At 41.0% G+C, this 4,534-nt stretch overlaps 1 non-coding gene across 1 annotated transcript; it reads right to left on the bottom strand.

Annotated features, from left to right (window-relative positions):
- Positions 1–4,175: 4,175 nt before the first annotated feature.
- On the bottom strand, positions 4,176–4,247 carry trnaa-ugc (transfer RNA alanine (anticodon UGC)). The gene has a single exon. It is a non-coding gene; the product is annotated as a tRNA-Ala (tRNA).
- Positions 4,248–4,534: the final 287 nt, after the last annotated feature.

The following is a 4,534-nucleotide window of genomic DNA, read 5'->3' as shown; positions in this document are numbered from 1 at the left end:
GTAGTTTAGTCCGGATATCACGTCCAAAGATACGATTAGCTGGGGTTTCTCCAGATGCCCTGTGAGGTGTTGATGAATAAGCCAGCAAAATCTTAGGGAGTTCCTCTCTCCATTTTTTTCCTTCTGTCGCAGCTGCTCTCAAGGCCTTTTTCAGGTATCTGTGATAATGGCAAAATTTAAATCTTTAAATTTTGCCATTACTGCTCGGATAGTAAGGTGATGCACGGATGTGTTTAATTCCACAGTTAGTCAGAAATTATTCAAACAACTGTCCTATGAATTGCCTGCCATTATCTGTTACTACCTCTATTGGATAACCAAATCATGCAAAGATGTTCATCAGCTCTCTAATAACTGTGGCTGAAGATATGTCTGATACAACTACCACCTCAGGGTAAGAGGTATAATAGTCTGTGAGAATCAATATGTATTCATTCTGAATGGGACCTACCAGATCAATGCCCAATTTTGTCCAAGGCCTTGGTGGTAATTCAAGTGGTTGGAGAGGTTGATCCTCCTACAATGGCTGATTCAACACACAAGTGGAACAATTCCTGACTAGTCTTTCAACATCACTGTCCATGTTGGGCCAGTAAAATTTCCTTCTCAGGTACTGTTTTGTACGAACCACACCCTGATGTGTCTCATGTGCTATTTTCAATGCTTGTCTGATTTTTGTTTTCTGTAACACAATCCTCTGTCCTCTTAAAAGCAGTCCATCATATGTAGATAACTCCAACCTACACCAGTGGTATGGCTGAAGTTCTTCTGGAATTGGATTAGGCCATTGTCCTTTTTCCAATATGGACATCAACAATTTCAATGTGTCATCTTCGTTTGTGGCTTGCTTAAGTTCCTCAAATGTCAGTGCATGCAGTTCATAAGTGCTGATTGAAAGCACTCTATCAACATAGGTGTCTACATAACCAGTGTCTTCTGTGTCTGGTAAAGGAAGACGTGACAATGAGTCTGCGACACTGGTTTTCCCTACTATGTGTTCAATTTTGTAATCATATGGCCGTAATCTCAATCCAAGTCTTTGTATCCTGGGTGGTAACAATGTTGCCTTTTTGGGATTGAACATGTAAATGAGGGGTTTATGATCTGTTTGAAGTGTGAACTTGCCTCCCCATAAATATGTCCTAAAATGTTCCACTGCCCAAACACAACCCAAGGCTTCATGCTCTATTTGCGAGTAATGCCTTTCTGTTGGGGTAAGTGAGCGACTTGCATATGCCACTGGCTTCTTCTGGTCTTTGTAGCAATACTGCTCCAAGTCCTACAGGACTCGCGTCACTGATCACTACTGGTGACGCATCTAGTTTGAAGTATGCCAGACACGGTTCAGTTACAAGTGCTCTTTTCAACTCGGCAAAGGCTTTCTCAGTTTCCGATCTCCATTCCCACTTCTGTCCTTTCCTCGTTAGTTTTCTAAGGGGTTCTGATATATCTGCATAATTAGGAATTAATTTAATCAAAAATCCACAAGTGCCTAAGAACAAGTGCAGAAGCGCAACATTCTCAGGTCTCGGTGCACTGCAAACAGCTGCCACCTTTTTCGGGTCTGGTTTTATTCCTTCTGCAGTGACCAAATGTCCCAGTATCTCGATCTCTTTCAGGCCAAATATACACTTATCTTTATTTAAAGTTAAGCCTCTGTCTTGGAATCTTTGGAATACTTGCCTGAGCCTCTGTTCTAGTTGTTCTTCATTTTCCGCATTTACTACAACATCATACATATACCATAAAACACCTGGCATTTCACACAACATTGAGTCCATAGCCTTCTGATAGGCCTCTGGGGCACTAGACAAGCCAAAAGCAACTACTCTGAAATGGTAACAACCCCTGTGTGTGGTGAAGGTAGTAAGGTGTCTTGATCCCAGGGCCAACTTAACTTGCCAGAATCCTTTTCGAACATCTAACTTTGCAAAAACTTTGGCTCCTTGCACTGCTTGCAATATGCTGCCAACCATTGGTACTGGATGTCTCTCTCTGATAACTGCTTTATTCACTTCTCGCAGATCCACAAACAGTCTCACTTCCTTGGTGTCTTTTTTAGGTATTATCAGAATATTTGAGATTCTGCACCTTCATTCACGTCTTTAATAATTCCATCATCCAACATTTTATCTAACTCTTGATTAACAGCTTCTATCATTGGATAGGGTATTTGTCTCAGACTTTGAGCTACTGGTGAAACTTTCTCATCTACTGTAACCTTGTGACTGTAACCCCTTGATCTGTCCTAAGCCTTTAAAGAGTGACTCATATTCCTGTGCTAACCGCTTAAACCTCTCTGAAGACTGGTCAACCGCATTGACAGTGTCTCCTACATTCAGAATCTTCAGATCAAAACATGCTTTTCTTCTCAACAACACTTCTATATTTCCTTCAACTACAAAGACTTTGTCCTTTATTACATTTTTCTGCCATTTCAGCTGTGCCTCGAAGTAGCCAACACACTTAAGTGGACTCATATGTGCATAGGCATAATTTTTCTTCTTAGTCTGCTGAGGCTTAGTTCTGTGTGCAAACACTTTCTTGAAAAGTTCTACTCCAATGAAGTTTATTTGACTTCCTGTATCTATCACCATTTTTATCTCTTGGCCATTTATTTGAACAGTTCTTTACCTTCAGGGTCAGTGGAATTAACAAATTCATCTGTGTCTGAAGAAGGTTCTTGAACTGCTCGCAGTTTTGTCCCTTCCTTATTTGTATTAAATTTATTTTCCTGATGAGAAGCGTCTCTTTCTACACACTCGTGCATAATGTCCTGTTTTCTTACAGTGTAGACATTTTGCTGTTCACGCTCCGCATTCATCTGCTTTGTGCGTTGTTAGTCCGCACCTGTAACATGTAATGTCAGCCGTCCCCTGTTCTTCTATTTCTCTAGCATGACTGCGCCCTGCTGCTCGGCTTTTGTTTGTAAAGTATGAGCGAGCGCCCCGTTCAGTGTCACTTTGTCACTGTGGTCAGAAAGCATTCTTGATTCTGCTTGAGCTGCTTCATGAATTCTAGCGACTGTAAGAGCAATTTCTAAAGTCAGCCCTTCCTCCTGCAGCAATTTATAGTCTCTTATGTGCACATTTTTCCACAAGTTGATCTCTTAGCATGTCAGTTTCCAATACTCCAAAGTCACACGATTTAGCCAGTTCTCTTAGTACAGTCACAAAAACATCAACAGATTCGTCCTGAGTTCTCTGCCTAAATTTATGCCGTTCCAAAACCACATTTCTCCGCGGTGTAAAGTAAGCGTCTAAGGCAGCTACAGTCTGTTCATGTGTACCTTTTTCTACAGGGAGGTTGGCGAAAATCCGCTGCACTGGAGCCCCGATACAGTGCAGTAATGTAGCACGTCTCACGGCATCCTAAGCTTCTGTAGATCCACTGGCTATTTAAAAAAAAAATCTGTACGACTCCATATCTTGTATTCCGTATACAAATCCGGAGCTCCGAGGTTCAGTAGAGGCGGTGGAAAAAGCTGGGCATAAGCAAAGCTTCTTGGTGCGGCTGCCATATCTTCCATGGCGCAAGCTAAACGAAAAGTCCGAAAATTCAAAAGTTCGTTTCTACCAGCAAGAGAACTAAAATCTGCAGTGTTCTGCTCGCTTTGAGTCCGTCAAGCATTCATCTCTCGTCGCCATGTTGTGTGTCTTAATAAAGAGACGTTTTTATATTGTTTTAACTATTTTATTAACTACACAGATATATTCCTGCCTTCTACTCTCTCGTTCTGTTGTCTGGCGATGTCTACTTACTATACTTCATTTAGCATGACTTCTTGTTGTAGTTGAGCTCAAAGCTGGAGATGATCTCCATATTCTATATTCCATATTCACATATTCTATGTTAGGGATATGTCTTTTTTTCATGGGGAAAACTAGCCCGAGCAAATGTAAAGTTTAGAGCAGCGCTCAATAAAAATGATCAGAAACCGAAAGCACTTCTTATGTGGATCAGTATATTTACTGTATATTATTATAGTATATTATTAGTTCAAATAATTTAGGATTTAACAGAACTAAAAGAGGTACATTTAAAACAGCAGCGCAACTCTGCAACACGTTGAGTGTGCCTGCATTTAATTGTGTAAACCTGCCTCTCTCTGAACACAAGCAAAGAGTTCTCACTCAACAGAAGATTGCGATGTGAGTACTGTAATATAAAGCACCCGGAGATGCCAGGGATTGAACCCGGGACCTCATACATGCAAAGCATGCGCTCTACCACTGAGCTACATCCCCGATGAAAAAGGTTATGGAACAGACTTAGAGATGTGCAAATGCTCACTGATCACACCACTCATGAAGAATGCCTGCAGTTTCCCACTTTCGCGTTTCTTCTACTACAGAGTAAATTCATAGGAATTAAAAAATAAGGAAGGAAAAATAATCGCATCGAAGCTTCAAGAGACTGGGCACAAATTAATCTGTTATTTTTGCATCCAGTTACATGGGCGACGGTGGTTGATTCCCAGATGGGGGAGTGCTTTTTTTCTACTTCCTTACTCGACTGTCTTTAAAATTCTATT

Source organism: Lepisosteus platostomus, chromosome 5 (genome assembly GCF_059453375.1).
Source record: "Lepisosteus platostomus isolate fLepPlt1 chromosome 5, fLepPlt1.hap1, whole genome shotgun sequence".
NCBI lineage: Eukaryota > Metazoa > Chordata > Actinopteri > Semionotiformes > Lepisosteidae > Lepisosteus > Lepisosteus platostomus.
Note: the sequence above shows the minus strand (reverse complement) of the source record. Positions and strands in the feature narration are given on the sequence as shown.